This window comes from Corapipo altera, unplaced genomic scaffold (genome assembly GCF_003945725.1).
Source record: "Corapipo altera isolate COAL_440 unplaced genomic scaffold, ASM394572v1 1, whole genome shotgun sequence".
Classification (NCBI taxonomy): domain Eukaryota; kingdom Metazoa; phylum Chordata; class Aves; order Passeriformes; family Pipridae; genus Corapipo; species Corapipo altera.
The window spans coordinates 42541579-42554185 of NW_020884873.1; the positions used below are offsets into that span (position 1 = coordinate 42541579).

Consider the following 12607-nt stretch of genomic DNA (forward strand, 5'->3'; position numbering starts at 1 on the left):
ATTATTTCAGATTATTTGAGGAGTGAAGGACATCATAAAATCGATTGGTTAGTAGACTATCCATCCCCCTCCTAGGTACTCCTGTTGTCTATTACCTGGCTTTCTTAATCACAATGAATTTAAAGTCTATTCAGAACCAGAAACACCAAGCATGAAGGAAGTTGAAAGCATCCAACACAAATGTAAATATAACTCCACCAGTTCCACAAAGCTGAAACAGAAATGAACACTCTGAGATGGATTTTGTAATCCAGAAAAAGATCCCAATGCACATGTAACTGATGTACCCCTTTCTGTTTTATACCTCACTGACAAGTCTGTTCTGGGAACAAGAACATAGCAGCCTTTAAGAGTTACAGATTCATATTCAAGCTTCTTCAACTGCTCTTTCTAACTTGAGCACACATCATCATGTTGTAAAACTGTGGTAGAGTTGTGCAACATTTTTTCCCACAGTCACACTAAGTTTACTTTCGTTTCTAATATGTTGCTCAATGGCATAACTAGGCCTTCAGCATTTTCTGATGGGATTTTTCTTCCGCAAGTGAAAGAATATGTAGCATGTCAAAAGTAAGAAAGAGGACATATTTAGGGGACCTAAAGGAGGCATGAACAATGTCACTGATTTTCCAGTAAGCAGCAGTGCTACATCTTTTTTGGCGTTCCACTAAGGGCAAACAGATGATATCTGTACTCCTAGGCTGCTTCGCCCACCATCAGTCCCAAGAGAAATAATAGGAAAACTGGAAAGAGATTTAATTAATAAATTATTAAAAGATAGGAATATAATTAATGCTTGTCAACATAGTTCTGTGCAAAATAAGCCTTGTCAAACAAATCTACTTCTGTTCTTTGATGAGATTTTAAGTTAGATTGCCAAAGGTAACGATGTAGGTATAATATACTTCAACTTTTGTGTGCCTTTTGACTTAGCATCATTCAATATTCTAATTAAAAATATAGTACTACACAATATCAATAAAGCGTGTTTTAACCAGTTTAAGCACTGGCTAGCAAACATTCATAAGAAAGTGATTAGCAAAGGCTTGGCATCAGAAAGAGGGGTTGTTCAGTCTTGTACTACTCAATTTAACCATCAGAGTTTTGGGACCAATGAAAAATATAACAGACTAAAAAGAATAAATATTTTTAGAACAGTGTTCCCAGTCAGAAAAATACAAATTTGCATATGCTGGAGGAAGAAATACAGGAGCCATCAATGATGAAAACACCTCAAGCAATGAGTCTGTCTGTAAAGAATTTGGCGTCATAACAAACCAGCAACTCAACAGGAGTGTCCCACTGACACTAAAGGAAGAAAGGGAAAATAACATAAAGGAAGTAGCGAATAGGAGCCTGGCTTAACTCTGCTTTTATTTATGGCTCAGGACAGATCAATAATGGAAGCCTAAAAATATTTCTATCCTAAACATTTTTGAAACATAGATATTGAAAAATAGAAAGTATGTAGAAAAGAACTATGGAGGTAATTGTAGGTTGAGAAAAGGGTGTTTGAATGAAAGCTAAAGAAACTCAGCTATGTTCTTGTCAATTTGTGAAAAAAATTGTGAAAATCTTGGGAGATCTTGAATGTAAAAGGGACTTTCAGCAAGCACAGAAGAGCTGTGGTAAGAGCCACTGGCCACAAGCTGATGCTAGGCAAGCACATATCAGAAATTGTGTGCATAAACACTGAAACACTCAAAAGGAAATGTTCTATCTGCTGTTTTCTTCCAACTAAGGATTTATGACTTTCTGGAAGAGTTATAGTAGCCAAATCCAAAATATATTTTTATCATACACATTCTCGGACTCAGAATTGAGTACTAGAATAATAGTTGAATGGAATACAAAAGCCTGTGATTTTAGAAGAATTAGAATGAATGGTCTAATAACCCTTTCTGTGTTAAGATTTTATGGATTTTGGGATCTGAGAAATAGCTATTTTAATAGCAAAATTTTCTTTGATGAAAATTTACTCTGAATGTAATAAATGTTTAAATCTCTGCTACAAAATAATACACTTAAAGATGATCATAACATACTGGACAGAACTCAGCAGACTTCACTATAGTTTGCCATTTATGCTGAATGTTAATTTGTTCCAGTGTTTTTAATAGCTTCTGAAGCAAAATTTCTCATCCTGAGGGGAACACGTCATTTATCATCAGTCCTGAATGCAACACTTCTCTGCAAATGAGTTATGGGGCTTCATGTTCTTTTCAGCCACTGTACCAGAAAATAAGCATCTAATTATGAACTTTTAATTATTAAAATGTTCTCCAAGCACCCAAAAAGTCTAATTCCATTTTAGGATATGAAACACAGTCACAACACAATTTTTGGTCTATTTCCGAGGGCTTTCAAACATGTTTTAAGGGTTAGGAAAAAAGCATTTTTAGTTATGAAATAACGCTTTTTAATTTATTACAAATGAATGTCAGTTGTTTGCTTGTCCTACTCTTCTTATTAAACTTTTTGAGGAAACACTATTTGTAAAACTATTTCATAATAAAATGAAAAATCAATTTAACTTAGGAATTATACACTTCTGTTCTATCTTAAGAACTATCACCAAATACAATATTCACGTTAATGTTTAGTTTATAAAAGCATGTGTGATTATGCCAATTAATTACTTAAGCTAAACACAGTAATTAATTTTTAAATGTGAATATATTTCCTATAGAAACTTTGATCTGACTAGAAAAGACCTTCCTATTAATATGCATGAAGAGAAAATACAAAGTAAAAGACATCCAGTCCAGAAACTTACGGCTGTTTAGTTGATGCCTTAGAGTAGCTTTCAAGTTAAGAAAATATTCTCATGTGACTCTAGTGCACTATTTTTCATCTTATTTAACCTTTGACGTCATACCCATCAGGAACTTGTGAATACTCTTTCAAGGGTGAAGGGACTGAAGAAGAAACATTTAAAAGTTCATTGACAAAGGCTATGTCTTCAAGAATGGCTACTACTTGTGTGTTTTGGTATCTCAATATCTAAAAAGAGCTGATAAGTATAGATGTGGGGTAGAGTGGGAGCAATTGGAAATTCTCCATCATACTGCCAAGCATTATGAAAACCCAGAGGAATGTGGTAGCAAAATAACTGCAAAACAGACTTTGCAGAAATCAGCGCTGGCTAAGGAAACTTTCTTTACACAGCATAGGCAGCAGAACAGTGTTTCTCTAAGGAGGAGAAAGGCAGCAGAGCTCTCAGGGCTGTGGCTGATAGATGCTAGATCTTACAGCTCACCGTTTCCTGACAAATCGTCGTGCAGGCGCAGGGATTTCGATAGCATTTCCCCATTGTGGTGTTCTCTAGCACTCACTCAGCATTGATGGAGCTCAGTCCTTTCAGTTTTTCCTCTGGGCTAACCTCCTTGTGCAATCAGAAATGAGTTGGGGGAAGCCAACTACCTGCAATGAGCAACTACAGAGACATTATCAAAGCAAGTACTTCCATTTGCACCAGCATACCTGAGACAGTCTTGGCTTCTTAATTGAACTCCTGCAGTTAAGATAGCTCTGATGGCTCCTTATCCATCACCAGTTTGACTTCTGAAGAAAGGATCCCTAAGGTCTTAAGGCCAGCTTGTCATGTTTTAAAATAACAATGGGTCTCAATGACTTTGTGGTCTTCGGTGGCAGAAAAGAATCAAGTTTTTTAACACTGCACTATAAAAACAGGTGGAGACATACCATCTATAAAAACAGGTTATAAAGTTAAGCAAAGCAAACTACAGGAAGTATTTTTACAAAACTATCCCTTTGATTTAAGTTGGAATTTAAGCTGCAAATCTAAACTGTGAATAAAACCAACCACTACAGTTAATAGACCACAGAAGTGTAACAATGGGTTGCAATCAAATTATGAAACCCCAGCTAATATCTTTACTTTGACTCTGAACAGTTACCCTGTCCATGCTCTCACTTATTCATGAGATCCGTTTAATACAATTAATCTTTACTGTTTCACTTCCTCTTTATTGCTGGTGTTATTACAGGACAGCAAATATGACTCTTGCATTTCAAGAATGTAAAGAAACTTTTTGTATGGTTAGCTATGTTCTCTATTTATCAACTGCAATAATTAGCACAGACCCATAGAAATTACAGTTATAGCAGCATGGGAAATCCATAACTAGAACAATGCATTTTATTCAGCAATTTAAGATTTTCTGACAGGTGTCATGCATCTAAAATAAATCTACTCCAAAATATAGGATGTACATAACACAAACTGATACATGGATCAGCAATAAGGAAAATTCTTGCAGATGTGAAAGCTTATATTTTAATTTCAGCATTTTTAACCATTTAGCTTCAGGCGAAAGCACTCGGAAAAGACAAAAGATGACTATATTATGAAATCCACACAGTCTATTTTGTTATCCATCCAAAAAGTTTGTAATAAAAGTCTAATATCAGAGAAAACCAGTTGGCAGGTGTACTACCTTTATGTGTAGATAAGAATAGTTGCAAAATATTTTGGTCTGTTCTTTGATTTCTGATTGTTTTCATGTGGCAACTATAATTCTTCACTTGTGTCTAACTTTAAAGGTTAAGAGAACTCAAAAAGAAGTCAGCCTTAAAAAGTATAAAGAGGGATCATTAGGCAACAATTTTGTCACCCCTGTACACTTTTGCTGGCTCCCCAGGTGAGCAGACACTGTATCATTTGAGATTAAATGATGGCAGTAATACAGTTACTGTTACAGTTCAGTTACAGACAGACAAACAACCTTTGAAGCTAGATCTAAAAAGTGTATTTTCCTGGTATATAAAGGTATGGACATCAAGTATAATGTGGCAAAAAAGTACTGATGGTAAAACTGTAAGAGTAGTAAATAGTACTTTGACATTTAATATATTTCTCGGAGAAATTTCTTTTTGCACTTGCTTCATTCCGTTTGACTATCAGTGTTCCATTCCATTACTATTTGCACACAACAAGTAACATTTCTAATGCATATTGCAATAACATTGTCGTGTTTTGGCTGCAGAAGTTGAAGAAAAATTTAAAGCCTGAACACAGTGATCCTACCTCTGGTGTGCTATTCTTCTTCAAAAATGAAGTTCAAAAGGCTTAGTGAATTTGGGCAAAATCACTGTTTTTGCCTATTTCTAATATACAAGATTCATGTCTGTATGCCAAGGAGACTATATCAACATCCTCCAAAACTGAAACCCATTTGTTGAAAAGCATAGTCAGTTTGTTCAAAGTGATAATTTCACCACCAGATGACAGCACTGCTTATTACTAACCCTATTTTTGTGTGTTTCAGTCCTCCTTCATTTTGAAAACAAACTGTAAAGGGGTATGCACCCCCGAGCCCATGAACGGCAAGAACAGAGGAAACAAAGCCAGAGGCATAAGATGGTTTGGTGAGACAGTCACATCAGGGAGGCTAATCTGTTAGACAAGATATTTTAAGTCTGTGAAGGGTTATAGCTCCTGTAAAGGCACAGACAAAACCAGCTTCAGCCTGAGAAATGTGCTTTCTATTTCTATTTCCTCAGTCTCAGAATGATAAAGAGGGCAAGGGGGAGAGCCTTCAAAGTGGGCATCTTAGGTTCAGGTTCACAACACGATTTTTGTGAAATCAAGGCAGCAACATCATTTTCAGCCAGCTTAGGATCTGTCCACAAAGTATGCTTTCATACAAGACAAGCAGATTAGGTTAGCTGGCAGCAGTAGGGGATGCTTCCATCAAAAATAAGAATGGCACTTCAAGGATAACTATATGAGAAAAAAGTAACAAAAATATTTCATGTTAGTTGTTAAGAGCATTTTTAAAAAAATCTACCTGATCCATTTTGTGTCCAAATATATGTTATGGATGTAAGCAGCAATGAGTTTGAGCATATTCATGCTTCAGGATGCTGCTGTCATGCTGTTCATGGGGTTTGCAAACATTACCTTTAGTACGTGAACAACAGTTACAAATCAGTGTAATCTTTTGGCAATACACTTCCACTTATGTTCTGAGAGTAGTAGCAGTGGATTTACAGTACATCAATTATGTTACCCTTGAAATATTTTAATAGTTTCATAGCATTTAAGTTTGCCACTATTCTTACAAATAAGTGTTAAATAAGCAACCTGTCTGTCAGTGAAAAAAACCTAATATAACGAGAAACTATAATGAATATAAATGCTTACTTAAAAAAATTTAATTTATTTTGAGGAATATTTTCTGAACTGTAGTTTTTTTTATATTTGAGCCTGGAAATACACATTTCAGTCTAACACTGACAAACATCTGCTGAAAAGAAGGGAAGCCAACAATTCATTCAGGGAACACTTACAGCATGCAAAACTCCAAATATTTATATTTTACTGTACTCCACAGTTGATGGGAAATCTCGCAAAAATAGCATAATCGGTACTTTCAGTACTGAACTGAGAAAGCAGTCTTGCCTTTTGACGTGTATTTAAATTAATGTTAGTTCACAATATGTTCCATTCAGTACTGACGCAATTAGGAAAAAAAAATAAAGAAAGATTATATCGTTTCTAATATGCAACAGATCAAAATTCAATGCCTTTTAAAATTATTTAAATTCTGAAATCAGCCTTTAAAAATTTCTTAGAAAAAGAACTGCTGTAAAAGCAGTATAAATAGAATCAAAAGGCAGCCTAGCAGAAACAAGTACACATCCTTCAGTGTTAGAGTTGTATTCTGCAGCATTTCCATTTCAAGTTAGGTACAACAAACATTTGTGCACTTAGTAGACACTATAGAATAGGAGCCAGAGGAGTGATATTAGACTAAGCTCAAACTACTTAACAGTTTTCGGCTAACAGTCACTAAATAAAAACGTTAACAAAAGATGATTGATTTTACTGAGATTGATCAAGAGAAACTCCCACTTAGTTTAAATGAGAGTTCTGTGTGAATATGGAATTAAAGCTTACTAATAGTAAGCCATTACTAAGAGCATTATTTATAAGCTGTATTGTACAGAACAAGTCTTTCAAATGAAATGATCCTCATGTGAAAAGGAATGTACAAGTCAAAAAGAGGTTGCTAGAATTGCCTGAAAATTATTGTGATACCTATATATGCGTGAAATAATTTTAGTTGAAAGTAAGAATATTTAATAATGATAGCTATTTTAAAGAGTCGTTAGTATTTTGCCACAGAACTTTCAGCAGGGAAACCTCACAGTGTTTATACTGCAACAAAGTGCTGTGCTGTGAATGTTAATGATAAGATTTAGTGAGTTTACTAATATTAACAAATTTATTTAATTATCAAGTGAGTTAATTAGCATTTAGCAGCATAATCAGTAGACCGTGTTACAGAGAGAAAGCAAGTGCTGGTCTCTTTGGTCTGGCTTAAGAAGTTGGGAGATAAAACTATGATTCCATCACAAAATAAAGCAAGAACCTAATAGCTTGAATTTTTATCACACAATATAAAGTACAAAAACACTGGTTTGACAGCATCATTACTTACCTGCAGTAGTTGGATTTCTATCAGTTTTATCACCTCTACACAACAGTATCACCCCATAGCCTGGGTACCCAAACACAGTAGGGCAAACAAGAAAAGACTAGTACAAATCTGGCCATGAATAATGTATGTCTGTGTATATTCAGTCTGTTCAAGGGAGAAAAAGGAGAAATGGTCCATAAGGGCATTTCCTTAACTCTGGCTGGAATTGCAGTTAAAGAAGAAGAAACGATACAGCACTTCTAAGGAAAGAAACTTTCTATCTGTGTTTTAAATGCATTATTAACTGAAGAATAGATACCGAAAGAAATCAATAGCGTAATAGTATGACCATGTTAGCAGTTTTCTTCAATCGTTTTATCACTCTGTCAGCACTGTTGCCATTCAAAAGACCACAAAGACAAAACCCAGATGCAGAATTCTTCATAATACAGTCTTATTATTATTTTATTCTGAAATGAGATAATTATCTCCAACATAAAACACTAAGGTCCCACCCAGTTCACAGGTAAAGTTTATTCAGCAATATCTCAAAGTAGTTTAACAACACAATTTACTGAGATTTACTTAGACTTGTCACCTTTTTATTAGCTTTGTGCGGAGCATGTGTATAAGACAGCTGTTATTTGGTAATACTCGTCTTTTTCTCAGTCAGGTCCAGATTTTATCCTTACGTTAGTGGCCCTCAGGACCATCCCACTGAATTAACAGATGCATAAATGCTTGCTGGAGTGGGGAAAGCTTTCTAACAGAAAACTAGCACAAAGGACAGCATAGGTAAACATGACCTCAGACTGTAGCTGTGCTGGTCTCTGAGATGGTTTTTTGCCTTGTTCCTCCTTTGACCACACATGCACAAGTGCACAGCCCACTGTTACAGTCAGAATGGTGTCTTTATTGGTCAGGAGTATCCCTCCCTAAAGATTACAAAATCCTACTACCTGAAGTGTATAAGTTGCTGCTGTCCATCCTCACAGCTGGATCTCCAGTAGAAGAATTTAGCTTGTCACATTAATCCATGAATCTCCAGCCCAGTTAATTTAACCTGCATTTTCAATTCCTGAAGCAAGATTTTCATATAGACTACTAAAGTTTCATATTCACTTCTAAAGACACATTCTACATTATTGTAGATTTTCTCTCTTCTAAAACTTTTATAGTGCAGTTCAGTAGAAATTTACATTTACCAAGGTAAATGAAAAGGTCCTTTCCAATTATGTCACCAACCCACTTTTCTCCTGCATGAAGGTCACTGCAAACCTTGAACAAGAAACTAAGCATAGCACTATCAACAGAGAATACTCAAGTCACCTGAGATTTGCAGATATTATCCTCCTATTTACCGGAAAGCTTTGAGACAAGGTTCAGAGTAGTGGGAGGAGCAGGATATGCTGATTCAGGATGAATAGGCACAAACAAGAACTGAGTTTAATACCATTATGAAAGAGGAAGACACTATAATAATATAAGTAGAAAAAAAAATGCCATCAGAAGATGAAGCATCAGAAAAAAAAACAAAAAACACATTAAGTTCAGTTTCTATTTCAAAGGTATTTTGGGTATCCCTCTATTCCTAGCCATAATACTTGAAAGCAAAAATAAAGGCCTTGAAAAGAAAATAACTGGAACAAAACTACTGTCCTGGCTACAGTTGAGAGAGTTAATTTTCTTCTCAGTAGCTGGTCCAGTGTTTTGGATTCAGTGTGAGAATAATGTTGATAACACACTGATATTTTAGCTGTCACTAAGTAGTACCTAATCTAAGTCAAGGACTTTTCAGTGGGTCATGCTCTGCCAGTGAGGAGCTGAACAAGAAGCTGGGAGGGAGCATGGCCGGGACAGCTAACCTGAAATGGTCAAAGGGATATTCCACACCACAGAATGTCATGCCCAACATATAAACTGGGGAGAGTCACCTGCAGAGGAGGGCCAGTTGTGGCTTAGAGATGGGCTTGGCACTGTTCAGCAGGTGGAGAGCAATTGTACTGTGCATCATTTGTCTTTCTTGAGTTTTATCTCCCTTTCTTCCTCTCCTTTCTATTACAATTATTAAAATTAGTATTAGTATTGTTGTTGTTATTAATATGATCTTATACTTTGTTTCAATTATTAAACTATTCTTATCTCAACCCATGAGTTGTATTTTCTTTTCTTTCCTGATTCTCCTCCCCATCCCATCAGTGGGTGGCAGAGAAGGTGAAGTGAACAAGCGGTTGCATGGTACTTAGTTGTCTGCTGGGGTTGAACAACAATAACTGTAAAGGAAAAGAAAGATTAGTCCATCATCATAATGAAATCTAAACAACCTTAACAAAATAAAAGGAAAACTGGAGAAGAGAAGACTTCTATGTATTTGCACAGAACAAAGGATCCTGATGTTAGATGTGAAACTCAATACACCGCAGAAGCACTTCGGCCAGAAAGTTCTTTGCCAGCATGAGCTGGAAATGATACAAAAGACTACCTGCTAAACCAGAAACAGTAATACTTTCAGCAGGGGTTTTCATCATTTTATGGATACAAACAAAATGTGGTTGTTTTGTTGCTAGGATTTTCTTCAAGATGGTAAATTTTGGAACAGACAGCAGATAGGCAGGCAAATAATTTAAAGGTTTTATTGTTTCATTAAAGCAAATCCCAGTGTTCCCTCACAGACAAGGAGGAGTACCAGTAGCACAGTTTCACTGTGTAGACGATGTACACGGAAACTTATTTGAAATAGATTTTATGTCAAAGTGTGAAAGGTGTGTGTGTCCACTGTGCAAAAAGTGCTGTGGCTGGAAGGGGAAAGGTGTCTCATGGAAGAGAAGCCCTGGACAGCAGCTAATTTGGTTACTAACCATACTTCAAATACTGAGCAGTGAGGAACATGGGTTTTTTATTTTTTTTTTTTGTCTGAGAATTCATTACCACAGAAAATTCCATATTAAACATTTTTTTCTCTCAATTCCTGTACACAGATCTCAGTTCCAGTAGTCCTAGGATTTAGATTTCAGTATTGAGAAGTATGTGTTAGGAGAAAGTAGAATTTAGTAGAAGAGTAGAATTTAGTAGAGTAGAAGCTTTAGTAGTTTCCTAAACCTACTTTTAAAGTCCACTGTCTGGGAGATCTGATATAAGACACTCTGGGATTCCTTTGATATGACAGAGGAAAAAGTCTTTGCATAGAACCAAGAGAAGTTAAAATGATTCATGGTACCAGTGGCTGCTGTATAGTAAAATTCTAAGTCATTTTACTGTAGGCTTCATATCTGGACACTGTCTCTGAAGCAAATGTGTGAAGGGTAAACAAAAGAGAAAGTCTGATAGGAAGAGGATTGCAGCAAGAAGTAGCCTGCACAGCAGTAGGAAACAGAAATCTACATATAAACCTTCATATACAGAGATTGTTCACAGTCTCATCAACGATATAAATTCCAGATTCTGTTTTACAGTTGAACAGTAAAATCAATCAGTATTAAAATAGAGTATGTAGAGTATTGCAGATTAAAAAAAAAGGGAGAGGGGTACTTGTAGGTGTTCTTTACTAGTGACCAGTGGAAGTTGAAGGCCAGGGGCCGTGTCTCCATCCTCCCAAGTCTGAAATCAATAGCTTTAGCAACACAGTAAATACAGAAGGTAGACACAAAAGTAGCAGGTGATTTGAGGAAGGGGGATGAAAATGATGTATTTAATAAACATTAATTCTCAAGAATTCCTTCCATTTTTCTGTTCCTCTGAAACTTTTTGTAGTTGCATAGTCTTTGATTCCACAGGTAAATAGGAGGGGTTTTTAACCTACTTATTTCCAGCTCTCAAATTTTCCCTTAGTTAAGTAGCAATTATTTTTTGTCTACTTTCATCCATCTCAATGGAGGTGGGATGGTGAAAGTGTTTGGTTTTGTTTATTCATTGCTCATAGGTACAAGAATGTCTTTATCCTTGCTAGTACCCTTCTAGGCCCTGATCCTGCATCTTCCCAGACTTTTTCCATTGTATTCTATGAAGGGCTTTCACTGATTTCAAGGAAATAGTCACATGGACAATTGCTTGTAGGATTGGAACTTTAATCAGCAGTTGTCAAGGGCATCCTGCATCTGTGAGCCATGAAAAAAGTCTTTAAGAAGTGTGCCATGCTTCAGCTGTTTGATAAAGTCATATTTTATGCCTATATACATTACTGAGAATTGATTGTAAAATTTTGACTAGCCAAAGGATATGTATGTCGTGCAAGAAGTAAGATGACAAACTGGTATTTCTTGGTTTAAGTTAACTTTCTTTAATCACCAGACCTTGTTGTGGCTCTACTACGCTATGTTCTTCCTGAATGTACCAAAACAGTCATGCCATTCATAGGAAAATCACTTTTTCCACAATACTTGTCAATAATTTAAATTACAGCAGATTGGCATTCAGAAGTGCTATATATTCCCTGCCCTTGCTAAATTTTCCTTATATGGCCTTAAGAAAAACATTTAATCTACTTTCCTTGATAAATTTGAGTAATAACATCTATTTATCACTGTTTGTATGTTTTTTCATCTTGGAAAATTTTGAGGCCAAGGATTATTCCAGTCCCCTTGGGACAAAGACACCACCTCTTCACTGGGAACTTGAGTTGAAACACCTCTTCTTCTTCTTCTTCCTCTTCTTCTACTACTATTACTACTACTACCAATAATAATAACAATGTTTTATTTATTTGCAGTTAAAAAAAACAGACTAAGCAACTTTATTTTTCAAAATACAACATAAGACTTTGAGACTAAATATAAAAATTCAGTCTTTTCTCTTGTATGACAACCAATTAATCCCTGTTAGTAGACTGGAATTTATAGGCAAGACTAGAAATGCAATTATTTTCTTACCATTGTTAGACTGATTCTCTCAGGTTATTAGAAAGTGAATTGTTGTATCACAAGAAAATTCACTGCAGCGTAGATTGACTTTTTTTTTTTTTTACTAATGGAACATATTTGTTCTAAAATATTTACAATGTTTTTCCTCTATTCACAAGAGCATGTAAAGGTCTGGATATAGTTTCTTGTTTTGTCCTTTTATTGATAGAACTTGATGTTTCTATCCTTAACTAGAAATGTCTTTCTTGCTCATGTTTATGCAAAACAGATTTTTTGGAAGAGAAGAAAAAAAAAGAAAAAAGA

The 12607-nt window shown here is 35.5% G+C and overlaps 1 protein-coding gene across 1 annotated transcript in view; it reads right to left on the minus strand.

Annotated features, from left to right (window-relative positions):
* The window catches only part of TFEC (transcription factor EC), a 91942-nt gene that overhangs the window by 42005 nt on the left and 37330 nt on the right, over window positions 1-12607 (minus strand). The gene's annotated exons all lie outside the window — the stretch shown is intronic.